The 15,017-nt window shown below is 38.6% G+C and overlaps 1 long non-coding RNA gene across 2 annotated transcripts; it reads right to left on the reverse strand.

Annotated features, from left to right (window-relative positions):
- Nucleotides 1-12,628: 12,628 nt before the first annotated feature.
- LOC149391544 (uncharacterized) lies at nt 12,629-15,007 on the reverse strand. Of its 2 annotated transcripts, none has more exons than XR_016300064.1 (3): nt 14,939-15,007; nt 14,685-14,753; nt 12,629-13,953 (listed from the first exon to the last, which is right to left on the reverse strand). It is a non-coding gene; the product is annotated as an uncharacterized LOC149391544 (long non-coding RNA). The 2 variants fall into 2 exon arrangements; XR_016300065.1 differs by having other exon boundaries at nt 14,897-15,007.
- Nucleotides 15,008-15,017: the final 10 nt, after the last annotated feature.

Raw genomic sequence — 15,017 nt, forward strand, 5'->3', positions numbered from 1 at the left:
GGACTCACTCAAGGAAGCATGACGGTGTTTCAGTATGAAGCGAAGTTTAGTGATCTAGCTCGCTTTGCTCCTTCGATTGTGGAAACCGAGCACATGCGGTGCATAAGGTTTGAGGATGGTCTGAAGGCTTCCGTTCGAAGGCAAATAGTTGCACTGGAGATCCGCGAGTATGCTAGACTCGTGTCAGCAGCTTTACGTGTCGAACAAGACAGCCTAGCGTACCAAAAAGAGCGGGCTGAGAAAGGTGAATCTTCTGGAGGACCAACCAGAAATGTTCGTCGTTCAGGAGCTGGACGGGGACAGTCCAGTGGTGCTGCAAGCGCAAGCCAAGCTGGAGGAAGTGGTACCCGAACGTCTGGTAACAGCAGCTCTATCCCGTATGGCTACACGTGCTACATATGCGGAGAACCTGGTCATCTCAAGCGAAATTGTCCGAGGAATCAAGGACAACAACCTCCGCAGACTTCCGTTCCACCGAGCTATGGGCCGACAAGTTATGGTCAGCCAAGCTATCAGCCGTTTGTGCCTCAGCCACAATATCGACCACCACCAAGCTACCCACAGTCTCGGGGAACTGTGCCTCAATACTTCCCTCAACCACGACCACAATCTTCAGGAAGTGTGCAATCCCCGATGCAGAATCTAGCTAGACCTGGATGCCAGATAGGTTCTTCTGGATGAGGAAAAGGACGAGCCCATGGGCAAGCTAATGTGGTGATCGGAGAAACTTCGAAGACGGGAAGTAGTCACACTGCCATGGACGGTATGATTCTCATCTCAACATCTTGGGCTAAGGTGTTGTTTGACACTGGTGCCACGCATTCGTTTATTTTGGAAGATTTCCTTAATACCTTGAGATTAGAAATGAATTCGTTAGAGAGACCTTTATTTCTGCATACACCCATCGGTGACGCCAGAGCAAACCTTAGTTGTCACAGTCACGTAACCAGTGGGAATGGTGAGCAACTAGATGTGAATTTAATCGTGTTGCCTATGACTCGGTATGACGTCATACTTGGCATGGATTGGTTGTCAAAGTATAGAGTCCAGCTAGATTTTCATAAGCGAAGAGTAACGCTACATACGGGGTCTAGGAAGACTGTCTTATATCGAGATGCTGAAGGTCAGGAAACGGGGAATCATATTTTGAAAGCATCTGTTGGAGGACGGAAGAATTTATCGTGCTATGCACTCATTGCCTCGTTAGAAGAAGGTGTAAGGGATGCTCAGGAAGAGTTAGCTATTCCTGTTGTGGATGAATTTCCAGATGTTTTTCCAGAGGAATTGTCTAGCTTACCTCCTGATCGAGAATTAAAGTTCTGCATTGAACTTATTCCTGGTACAACTCCAATCTCTATTCCTCCATACAGAATGGCACCTGCAGAGCTGCAAGAATTGCGGAAGCAACTCGATGAGTTGGCGAGTAAATGGTACATTCGAAATAGTACGTCTCCATGGGGAGCACCTGTGTTGTTCGCTAAGAAACATGATGGAAGTTTGAGGTTATGTATCGACTACATGAAGCTGAATGCAGTGGCGATAAAGAATAAATACCCGTTACCCAGGATTGATGAGTTGTTTGACCATCTGGGAGGATCTCGATTCTTTTCCAAGATAGATCTGAGATCTGGATATTATCAGCTGAAGGTTCGTGAAGAAGATATTCCCAAGACGACTTTCAGGACTCGTTATGGTCATTTTGAGTTCCTGGTAATGCCTTTTGGATTAACGAACGCTCCTGCAGCTTTTATGGACATGATGAATCGAATTTTTCGACCATTCATGGATCAGTTCGTCATTGTCTTCATTGATGATATTCTGATTTACTCGAAGGAAGTGCAAGAGCATGAGCAACATCTTAGAATAATTTTACAGACTCTTCGGGAGCATCGATTATATGCCAAGAAAGAGAAGTGTGATTTTTGGTTAACCGAAGTTAAGTTTCTTGGGCATGTAATAACTGAAGATGGAATATATGTAGACCCTTCTAAGATAGAAGCAGTCTTAAGATGGGAGCCACCAAAGAACATTGGAGAGATTCGAAGTTTTCTGGGTTTGGTTGGATACTACAGAAAGTTTGTGAAAGACTTCTCACGGATAGCCGCATCAATGACCCGACTCACAAAGAAGAATGTTCGGTTTAAGTGGGATCATCAGTGTGAGAATGCTTTCCAAAGGTTGAAGGTCTGCCTAACCAGTGCACCAATCCTCACTATCCCGAAGATGGGCGAGACGTATGAAGTCTACTCAGATGCTTCTAAAGAAGGTCCGGGGTGCGTTTTGATGGGAATGAAGTGCGCAGACTTTGTGAAATGCTAAGTATTATTTTCGAAAATCTTATTAAAATCAAACCATTATTATAGCACCTACTGGGCCTCAGGCTCATCCCTATTTCTTCAATTTTTTTTTTATAATCAGGAAACGAGAAGAAGGGTTAGGATGACCTCGGAGTTTTACGTCGTCAAGTTTTTTGAAGTTTTTAGTTTCGTTATCTAGCAGGTTTGTATATAAGCTTTTGTTTATCAAAGTTTGTTATATTTTCTGCATTTTGTTTTGTTTATCTTTGGATCTGTAAAGTGAATGACTGAGTATGCACTGTGCGATGTTTAGTTACTCGTTCAGTGTTTAATAAAGTATGTTTAATATCGCTTATCTTCGTTTAGTTCACGTCTCGGTTTTCGGGGCATGACATATATCCTGCTTACATGTCAACAATAAAAAAATAAAAAAAAATTATATTCACTACCATCATTCGATAATTTTTTTCTAATTTCCCACTACAAACTTAATTTGACCAAAAAATATTAGTAATTCACTTGTACAAATACAATTTTACCTTCAACATAATATCAATAATTGACATCTATAATAGACATATGCGAGTTTTGAGTTCTCTGTTTGTTGACATCTAACAATTGACATAAATTTTTTACATTAATTGTTGAGGGTAAAACTGTATTTGAACAAGTGGTTTAGTAGTATTTTTGGCCAAATTAAGTTTTTGGTGGAAAATTGGAAAAAAACTTATCAAATTGTGGTAATTGAGGCAATTTCTCATAAAAAAAAATGCACACACAGGATTATCATATCAAGAAAAGAAATCAAAATTCATGGCGATAAAGAAGACAAAGGGGAAAAAATGAAGAATGGTTTTCGTGTTTGAACTTTGAAGGCAATCTCAAGCTTACTTTGACTGATTTCCGACAAAGGTTAGTATTTTTAAACTGATGATTGACTATTAATAATGGTCTAAGGTTGTTGAATTTTGAGTTCAATTTTATTGAAATACGTAGATAAAAAATATTAACTTATTAAGAATTAATTCCGTTTTTACCCCCTGGACTCGTACCCCGATTTCATTTTACCCCCTGGACTCGGGATTGTTGCAGAACTCATCTCAGAACTTAGACACGTGTTACAAGTTGGCACTTCCGTCAGTATTTGGACGTGAAATTGTAACGGTTTGATGATGTGGCATGATTTAAAAGGATTTTTTTGGTGGAATTATGATTTTACCCCTGACTTAGTTGATTTGAAGTGAAAAAGAAATTGAAAACTAAAATCTAAATGAAATAAAAAGGAATAATAAATAGAAGAATCAATTTAAATAGAAAATCCCAAATCAAAACTAAAACGCGTTCAAGCTGAAACCTAGATCGCGAAAAAAAATAGAAGAATCAGCTGAAACCTAGATCGCGAAAAAAAAAACATTCTTCCCGAAACAAAACCCTATTCCAAGCTTATTTCTCTGATGTTCGTCAATGGCGTCGTCTTCCACGAGTAATCTCTCTGACGTAGGCGACGATGGCCATTCTGATGACAAGCAGAGGCCGCGGTGTCGATGCAAGATGGCGTGTGTTCTGCGGACGGCGTGGAAAGGTGATCATCCTGGTCGGCGTTTTTATGGGTGTTCAAGATACAAGGTAATTCATATTTCCCCTATTCTCGTCTTCGTTGTTGGTTTGGGTTACTGATTTCGTGACCTTACTGATTTCTCGTCTTCGTTGTTGTTTTGGGTTACTGATTTTGTGTCCTTATTTTGTTAGCAGAGTCCCGACGATAGAGGTTGTGGTATATTGATTTGGGTTGATCATGAGATGTGTAAAAGGTCAGTTCAAATAATTCTCGGTTTACTTAAAAGGATTAACAATCTTGAAGCTGTTTTGAAACAAGTTGAAGTGTCAAAGAATGATGTTTATGGAAGAGACGAAGACGAGCTGAATAGACTGAGGGAGAAGATAACTACAGAAGCACAAAAGATCAAGTTTTATATGGTTCTCGTCATGCTTGCTCTTGTTTATGTCATCTGTTTCAAATAAGTATATGTTATGTAATGTAAGTTGTTGTTTTGGGTTATGTAAGTTTTATATGTTGTAGTGTATTGGGGATTATGATAATTGAAGTTTGGTCTAAACTTTGTAATTGATATTTTGTAATGGAATGTGGTATTTTCTAGCTCGGTCTAATACATTGCCAATAAAAAGACATAAATTTGATACATTGTCAATACAAAAAGAACTAGGTTTGATACACATAATTCATACTGAGTTTTGTGAACTGGTCACCCAAAATAAGTACTGAGTTTTGTGAACTGGTCACCCCAAAAAAGTTCTTGAGTTTTTTCACCTAAAGCTAGTACATCATCCAAAAAAAAGGATTTAATTGTCTTTACATCCAGTCTCCAAATAAAGTTCTTGGTAGAAGGCCGAAACGCCTGGGTGGGCCACGGTTCATTCGAGGACTCCGCTGCAATACGAAAGGTTATGAGTAATGACCACAAAGCACAGAATTGGGTTAAGTAGTTGTTGAGTTTACCCTTAACGGTGCTTGTTGTGTCGGTTGTTGAGTTGATTGGCTCGTACTAGCTGCTTGTTGTGTGGGCTGTTGAGTTGATTGGCTTGATCCACCACCACGTCCACGTCCACTTCCCCTTCCACGGCCACGTAGGTGTGCATCCCTGGCTTGACGTTGTTCTTGTCTCTGCAATATCAAGAAATGTAACCACATTCATAGACATTTATAATCTTCCAACAGAGTTACCAACATGTGTACAATCTTACCAAAATTTCTTGTTGTCTTCTAAAACATGTAGTGAGGTTGTGGCCATACTTTCCACAACCAGAACATTTGACTGTGACATGTTTCCTGGTCATTCTAGTCTCACGTGGTGGCACAACCTCATCGTGCTCGAGTCGTCTTAGTTTTTTTGGCCTTCCTGGTCCTACTCTGTTGGGAGGCATTCGCATAGGTGTCTTTCCTGTCTCGGGCCACTGCTCCACGGGATTAATTGCACAGATTTTGTGCCTGTAGATATTCATGTATGTTGACTTCTTGTAGCATTCACTAATGTAGTTCTTTGGTTGCTCGTCCCTTTGCCAAATGCACTGAATTGCATGAGCACAAGGAATACCTGACAAATTTAAGGATTAATAACATGAATAATATCAGTGCAATGAATAGTTCAAGGTCGTGACAATTACCTGACAACTGAAAGCGACCACAAGAGCATGTCTTCAATGCCAAGTCAATTCTATACATGCGACCATGCAGATTTGTAACTTGATACAATGAATCCCCACACCATTCTGCAATGTTTTCAGCACTCAAGGTCTTGTTCTTCTCCATGATTTTGTAGATTCTAGGTCCTATGTCCCCATGCCACTTCTCCACGGCGAGGCGTTGTTTGGTCACCCTCTTCATTAAGTACATCCTAATCCTCTCTAGCATAGACAATATGGGTCTCTGTCGAGCTAGTAAAATAGCCCTGTTACCATTGAAACACTCACAGAGGTTGTTAAGGAGTATATCACATCTTGGGGTAGTTCTGAAGTTGGCTCTTGCCCACTGTACTGGATTCTTCTGACACAACCAGTTGTAGGCTTCCTCATCCTCATCCTTGATTAAGTTCATCTCTTGGTGAAACTTCTCCACAGAATACTGTTTGGCTGCGGCCATGACCTTGTGTTTCAAGAACTGTCCCTTAAACACCTAACCAAATTTTACAAACAAACAAGAAACTCTTAACTTCTTATGCAAGCTACTGAAATCATATTTGAAAGTTGAAAGTGTTAGAAGTTACTTTACCCGAGTGAAATTGCTTTGCAAGTGACGAGCACAATGCCTATGCTCAGCTTGCACAGAACCCTCCTCCCACATGCCATTGAGTGCCTCTATCAAACCCTTTTGTTTGTCTGTTATGAAAGTCCAATGGTATCCATTGTAGATGTTGATGTCATCTCTCAAATAATTTAGAAACCATGCCCAAGAGTCTTTACACTCTGACTCCACAACAGCAAAGGCCACAGGGAACATGCCATTGTTAGGATCAATTCCTACGGCCGTGAGAAGTTGCCCACTATGGTGTCCCTTGATGTGGCAACCATCCAACCCAATAACTGGCCTACAGCCAGCTTTGAACCCTGCCTTACAACCACCATAGCAAATGTAAAGTCTCTTAAATACTGGATTACCTTCATCATCTGCCTCTGTTAAGAACTCGATTGTTGTTCCTGGATTGGTCTTCTTCAACTCGGCTTCATAGTCCCACAACCTGACATATTGGTGAGCATAAGAGCCTTCAATGATTTCCACAGCTTTTTTTTAGTCCTCCAAGCCTTAGTCCTCGAACACTCAAGTATCAAGTCCTTCTGGATTTTATTCATGAACTTAATAGATGACCAGTTCTCATTGTCCTTGAACTCCTCCAGGTACTTCTTGGACATCCAAGCAGCAGTACAAAATCTGTTCTTGTTTGTTCGAGCACATGTATGCTCTGGTACATAGGTCCTGATCTGGAATGATGTGGTATCTTTCATTTCAGACGCATAGCACAACCACTTGCATGACTCGTCCTTGCAAACTGCTCGAACTCGGTTTCGATCATTCACTTTGAACTTCAACTCTTTGCCTGCCTTGATAGAATACTCCCTGATGGCATTTTTGAAGATTGCCCCACTTGAAAATACCATGCCCAACTTAAACTTGGGGTCTTCCATGTCAGTGTCTTCACGGAATTCTTGAAACCTGGGGAGAATTTTCCTAGACAATTTAGTAGGCTTAGGCTTAGGCTCAGACTCAGGCTCATCTTCAGTAGACGACTCATCTTCCAACACAATGTGTTCCTCCTCGTTATAGTCACTGTCTTGGTCAGAACCGGCTTCATCATCTGTAAGAGCTACATTTTCTTTGCCCTTTAATCCTAGACCACGGTCCACGGCAACGCCATTGACTTCAACTTCGTCTTCACTGTTCTCAAACCCACTGTCTTGCTCAAGGTCATCAAGATGGTCTTGACATTCCTCAAACTCTTGATTACGGCCCAAGTCATGTGCTTGACTCTGGCCCAACTCCTCTGCTTCACTCTGGCCCAAGTCATCAGCTTGACTCTGGCCCAAGTCATCAGCTTGACTCTGGCCCAAGTCATCAACTTGGCTCTGGCCCAACTCCACTTCAGTCTGGCCCAAGTCATCAGCTTGACTCTGGCCCAACTCATGTTCTTCACTCCATGCTTCAGGCTGGCCCAACTCCAATTCTGGTTCAGGGTAAGTCAGGTCTTCAATAAGAACTTCAACGTCATGCTCAGGGTCTTCAACTTGACTTGGTGCCTCATCCACGACTTGACTCTGTCCAGGCTCTCCCTCTTTAACTTCTTCAGGCTCTTCCACTTCAAAGTCTTGAACTTCTTCTTCTTCTTCAACTCCACGCACTGGGGGCAACAGTCCAGGCTCTTGTACAACAGCTGCATCTTGTACGGGGTGATCAAGATACAAATTCAGTTCTTCAGACTCCTCATACAGCTTTGACACTGCTATAAACAGGCTCAGATCACAGTCCAGGAAAAATAACTCCCCATAAGGTTCTAGATAGTACACGGGAATCGCTGAGTATCCAAGAGTTTTCTCTACAATCTTGTCTAGCTCCAACAACGACAGTCTGTCCACGTCTACGTGGTCTACGTAGTCAATCCGACCACCAACATAGGTCAAACGCTCATTCACCATTTCCACTCTACCCCCGTGGTGAACTTTGAACGTGAACATACCAGACCCTTTAACTGAAACAATAATCAACCAATTTTTAATTAAAATGAACCAATTTTTAATTAAAATCAACCAAAGCAGTATTAAAATACAACTACTAAACAAATTCAAAAGGACAAAAAACCAATAACAGACTACCACCCACCACTGGTCCCCCCCATTAAAGATTCTAACGCTCAAAACTAAAGAAACAACAAAACAATGGTGGTCCCTACTAAGATTCTTTACGAAATCGAAACATAACTCCAACCAAAACCAGACAATGTGGTCCCTACATTTTTCAAACACTAAACACAGATATAAAAAGGGTTTCTCACCGTATACTGGTCTATTATTGACCGACGCGCTCTCTGATGAACTTCTCTCTCGACCAGCTCTTCTTATCATCGGAGACTTGGGTTTTTTTCTCCGACCCTGTGATTTCTTCTTCGAGTACGCCATCGGAGACTTCGCTGGCTGGGTTTTTTTCTTTTTCTGTGCCGGAGACTTCATTCTGAAACCTCCTCCACTGCTGCTAGGGTTCGATTTCGCCGGAGATTTGGATGTCGAAGGTTTCACCATTTTTTCGCGAGACAAGAACAAACCCTAGATTTGTGCGGGATTTGTTCTTTCATTTTTAAAAAAAGTATTTATATTTTTGAAACAATTGTAATATTTAATAATTATTTAATAACAATTCTATTAATTAATATATCTAATAATATTTAAACAATAAAAGTATTCAGTATATGCAAAGTACACTTTTACCCTTTCAGACCAGTTCACGTGTTAAACACGTGACCACTTAACGTCCAAATACTGACGGAAGTGCCAACTTGTAACACGTGTCTAAGTTCTGAGATGAGTTCTGCAACAATCCCGAGTCCAGGGGTAAAATGAAATCGGGGTACGAGTCCAGTGGGTAAAAACGGAATTAAATCCACTTATTAAATTGCATTAAAATGTTGACCAACATATTTATTCGGTGACATAGACGAATCCAAGTAATACTTGTTCCATAAGACCATAGAGAAGCGTATTTTCTAGGAAAAACTCGCTCACTTAGGCATGAGCCTCGTGCATGCGCATCAGCTCCAACCCCTGAGACCAACCCGACCTCCTAGACCACTTCCACCCTATTTTCAACCCAATGAATGTTGACTGGCAGAGCGCGCACTAGAAAAAACTCACGCGTCTCAATAGCTTTTTCTTGGAGTGTCCATGTTCGTCCCACGTCTGGGACTGGATCTTTAAGAATTTCTCGCTCGACAACCATCGGCCTAATTATGTGGCTGAGTTATTTTCGTCGCCAGATGCGTACAACAGGAATCCTAAATGGACGGCTGGTTTCAAGATAGCTAGATTGGCCGCTGTTTGATGTATTTGGGGCAAAAGAAACGAGATCATTTTCGAGGACGAGGATTGAAACTGCGGGGCGGTGATGGAAAGCATTAATCACTGTATTGCTCTCTGGTTACACGTTAACTGTAAAGATTTTTATGATTTCCCTTATTCTATTTTGTCAGCTTTGGTTTGATGTTTTTTTGGCTCGGTAGTTTCGGTGGCTGTTGTTTTAGGCCTGTCTGAGCTTTGCTCTCTTCTGTACTGCTCTCCCTTGTTTCGGAGTTCTTTCAGTTATTAATAAAACGTACCGTTTCGATTAAAAAAAATTAATTAAAGATGTCAAAAACTATTATTTCTACGTTGATATTGTATATGTCATAACATATACTGTAGCAATTATTTTTATGTAAAGTAAGACAATTTGTACAAGACCCTTATTTAGTTAGAAACTCATACACATAGGGGTTGGGTAATTAGGTCAATAAATCTTATTTGCTTCATATAAAACTTCAACACGATATTTTTTTTTTGACAAGCTAATCACAATGTGGAACAACAAAAAAGTCAAACACATAATTAAATAAATAACAATATTCAAATATAATTTCAGTAAATCAATCATGATAACAGTGTTTTTTTAATATTAAGAAAACTCCAGGTTTATGTAATCTTACTTCCATTTTCTATCAACAAAATGGTCTCTTTTATAAATATAAATAAACTATTTAATAAAATTCCTTGCCTTTCCTTTCGTTTTCTTTAGAACTTCCCAACCTTTGTGAAAGCTATGTACGAAAGAGATTATAATCTATCACAAATTCGTTGGTTTTTTCACAACAATACGATATCACCTAATAACATTTCTTATACCAAAGAATATATCAAAATATCATCTTGGTTCAGTACCTATTAAAAATTCTGATAAAATTTGTCATTTTTTTTTTTTACATTCCCTATTAAAATAGCACATTATTTTAGTACCTAGCAAAATCCTGCAAGTAAAACAGCTTCTATTTAAAAGATAGTTAAACATTGGCATCGTTTGGCACAGCTTTGTTTTTAAAAAAAGTGCTTTTAGATTCAGTTTTTGAAAAAAAAAACTGTTTTTTTCAAAAACTGACAAGGTGTTTGGTAAACTGTTTATAAAATAGTTGTTGCTGGTAACAAAAACTGATTTAGCGTTTGGTAAAATAAATATATTATAGTAAAAAGACTAAAATAGATATAAAATAAATATTTAACAGTGCTATGGATAATCACGTGAGGATATTAAAGTAATTTTATATCAGATACAAAAATGTTTTTTCTAAAAGCTAAGATTCTTAGCTTTTGTGACTCATGTACAATTTTTAAAATCGTTTTTGAAATTTTTTCTAAAAACTGTTTTACCAAACAGTAAGATTGCAATTTGGTTTTTGCTAACAGCAAAAACAGGCTTAAAAAAATTGTGCCAAACACGCCCATTATTAGTTTATTCAATAAATAAACAGCTCATTTTCTACTTAAGTATACATGAATTACTGTACGCAATAATCCGCGGCAACGCCGCGGGCAACTTTCTCGTTTTATACTAAAATCTCAGACCTCATTTAGATTATACCAAGGGCAAGGCTACGCTAAGCTGATTAAACGAAATATAGAATAAACCGCTATACTCGTGGACCCTCGAAGCGAAGAAGTGAAAATATGAAAATCTAATTAAAACCAGCAAAGTTAAATGCTCCAAAAAGCTGACACTCAGGAAAATAATGAGATCACGAGAAACAAAGCTACCATCCGATATATATATCTAAAATTAATAAATATATAAGGAAATAAAGACAAGTTGTAAAAAAGACTTAGAAACTTGGATAAAAACAGCCACCAAATCTATTATATTATGTTATTATAAATATGACATAAATAAAAATATATACAGATGGACTTCTAAATCAAAATCGGAAATTAAAATCCTATATCAATTAACATTCTTGTTAGACTGACTTCCAAATCAAAATCCAATATAAATCAGCATTCTACCTAGACATGATCGCTTTTTGGACATATTTAGTCATCATCACAAGTTTACACATGAAACATAGATCGATTCTTATGGTTCAATCATATCACTAAAACAAAGATTTAACATGACATATTTCCATGACCCAACATATATCCAGACAGACATATATCATCGGAAAAAAACGTAAAACCATTTTGAGGTTCACCAGAGAAGAATACAAAACCAAGCAGCCTAAAACCAATGACTACAACAGTAAAAGATGACTAGAACGCCCAAATTTATACAGTTAGTGGCATTCTAAAACTAAGAGCAAACCAAAAAGTAGCACAACATATAAAGTTTACTGAATAAACATACAAATCATAGAAACACACCGTGAGGTAGACATTAAATAAAATACATCATCTCACCATCACATACACACACACACAACAAAAAAGCCTCACGCATAACAGACATAAAAAAAGATCACAAGTTCAACAGAGCAAGCCCAACAGATAAGAAGGAAGACGAGAGCAAATAAATAACCAAAATTGACATACGAGATAAATATAAGATGTTAACGAAAGGTAAACAAATTTCCACGTCCCTAACAACACATGATGGAAATCTAGCATCATATTAGACAGTCAACAACCATCTATTTAGACATCATCACACTTACAAATTTCAATCACAAGTTAAAAAAAACCAATAAGAAACTGAGTACAGAATAATGTATTGCCTAGGAAGACAAAAACATAATGTATTGCCTGGTGATATGATTCTTAGTCTACACTGTTTTATGTTTTTGTCTTCCTAGGCAATTCTTTAGTCATAAAACGATCTATAATCCAAGCATGGTGGTGACGGTAATCAAGCGAATCTCCAAATAACGAATATGTTTGCCATGCGCAGAAACAAATAATTTTCATATCAGAATTTGCCGTTCAGAGATTATACCCAACCTCACATCTAGAAAATGACAATTCGAGACAACCAGGGATCCAAATATCATAGCCAAAGTACAAGAAAGTACGGTAACTCAGCCAATGCATATCAGTACTCACCAACAAGAAGCGTCAACCAATAATTCATTCAAATCCCGTAGAACCAAAAAAGAAACCCGACTTCTGGAAAATATGCATCCGTTTATAGGCCAGAACAACTCAGCTACAACCATTAAACCTAAAATATAGGGAAATAAACAGCTAGTACCAGCTGCTAAATAAACAAAACTATCCAGAGAGATGAGCTAACAGAAGAAAAATACACAATCCCAAAATATAAGCAATCAAACAAAAATATAAGTCCCTAGATGTCAATAAGCGGTCCCAAAATATAAGCAACCAAACAAATGACATAAGCCCTTGGAGAACTGATACCATAGTGGCTCGTCAGAGGGAAGAATTCGTACAGAAAAACTGAGAACCGAAAATCCCTGAAGATGCTGCAACCAATAAATTCCAACCTTTCTAATCCGAGCATGTTGTGACAGTAATCTAGCGGACTATCCAAAAACGAGTATAGTTTGCCATGCGCAGAAACATATAGTTTTCTCATATCAGAATTCGCCAATCACAGATTATACACATGGCAAATCACAAATTATACCCATCCTCACACCCAGGAAACGACTATTTGAGACAACCACGGGTACAAGTAAGAACGGTAACTCAGCCAAAGAAATTAGTACTCACCAAAAAGAAGCATCAACCACTCATTCAAATCCCTTATAACAAAAAAGAAGCCCGGCCTCCGAAAGAAACGTTTTTATTTATAGACCAGAACATCCCAGCTTCCACCATTAGACCTAAGATATCCAGAGAGATGAATTTGAGATAAGCAAATACACCATCCCGGTCAATGCATGGTCCCAAAATAAGCAACCAAAAACATTACATAAACCTGTTGGAGTATTAATACCATAGTGACTCGCCAGAGGGAAAAATCCTTACAGAAAAACTTAGAAGAAAAAATCCTGAAGACACTGAAACCAAATAAATTCCAACCACTGATCCATTGCGCAACAAGTGTCGCACTAGGATGGCAAGAACCTTACATAAGAGAAACCCAATATAAAGAACAAATCAACATCACTCGGTATAAATGCCAGACCATCTTGGACGGAGAAATAAACATGAAAGGAAATATACCACCTCGCACATGAGCAACCTCACAGAGACCAATACCTTACAGAAACTGCATCCCAATCCTTGACCTAGTTCTCTAAACAATTGTGCAATCTCGACTGATTTGCAAAATATATATATTTTTGTAAACAAGAATCTTACATTAACAGGCTGAAAATTTCAACAAAATTGTTAAAGTGCAAAATGAAATATAATTTTAATTTTCAATTTGGCTGCAATTTTATTTTATATACTTACTTACCTCCTCCGTCTCCGTCTCCGTCTTGCCCTTGTCCCATCACCAACGCCACGTCGAACGGCGTCTTGATGTCTCTAACGGCGGATGCAGGGGAGCGACCTTCACCGTGCTAGTGTCCTTCACAAGATATTGCAGTCACTTTGTGGGATATTATGACCACCATCACTGCGCTCGTGTCTGGGTCCAGATGGTTCGCTAGATGGACTCCTCGTTCATTCCCTAAATTTTGGCATCAAAAGAGCAGCTGACTTTTATTTCACATTCCCTTTTATGATTAGAAAACAGACCTAGATTCTGAATAAGATATCTAGAGAGATTACTTGACGTACATCAATATTTAAATTCACAGATTAGAAACATATGTAAATCATGTCAGGAGAAATTAGTTCATTTTAAGAAACTACCCTTCTACTAAATCTGCTGAGGTATTAGGTATTCATAAAAAAATAAAAATAAAAATAAAAATTCTAAGGGCATACACAGGTTAGTAAGCTAGAAGGTAAAATCGAAAATGCTCGGAAATCATATGTAATTGCATTTAAAATATATATATATATATATTATATATATATATATATATATATATATATATTTTGATAACCGTGGTATCCGGGTGAGACCCGACTAATATCCACGAGGCCCTGACATTATCGACCGGGAGACTACCCCAGTGGCCCCAATTGTTGCGTCCAGGGGGAATCGAACCGGGGATGTGCAAGATCCCAAGAATCGCCCTTACCACTAGACCAACCCCTTGGGGTTAAACGTTTTCGATTTTGTTTATGATCCAGGTTTATAGTTTCACTTGCACATATCAGTTTTCAACAATCGTGGATCAACAGTTTCGACAATATTTTAAAAAAACGTTCCAGCATTTGCACAGCTGTAAATAAAATTTAGAGTAATATATATAAATATATATATATATATAATGAGAATTTAGAGTTGACCTGAGTCAGAGAGAGCTTTCTGTACCGATTCAAGGACGTTCTCGCAATAAATGCATCAAGGCTGGTTTACTGCAACAAGTCATTAATTTTCATGTATAAAGTCAGCTCTGGAAGTTACGAAAAGAAATAGAGGCCAATTCCATGAAGATATGTCACGCTTGAGTGAGAAGAAACCCATAGAAATAAATCAGCTCGGCTTGCTATAAACTGACCCAGACCATCTTGAAAGAAGAGATAAAGGCAAGCCAATATACCATCCAGACAGAAAATCAACCGACCATAAAAATAGCAAAATTCAAATGCATTGGGTTTGTGTCTTGACCACATCTGCAA

The sequence above is a fragment of the Urtica dioica genome, chromosome 7 (genome assembly GCF_054948205.1).
Source record: "Urtica dioica subsp. dioica isolate 48M chromosome 7, U.dioica_male_clone48M_v1_H2, whole genome shotgun sequence".
In the NCBI taxonomy this organism is placed as follows: Eukaryota; Viridiplantae; Streptophyta; class Magnoliopsida; order Rosales; family Urticaceae; genus Urtica; species Urtica dioica.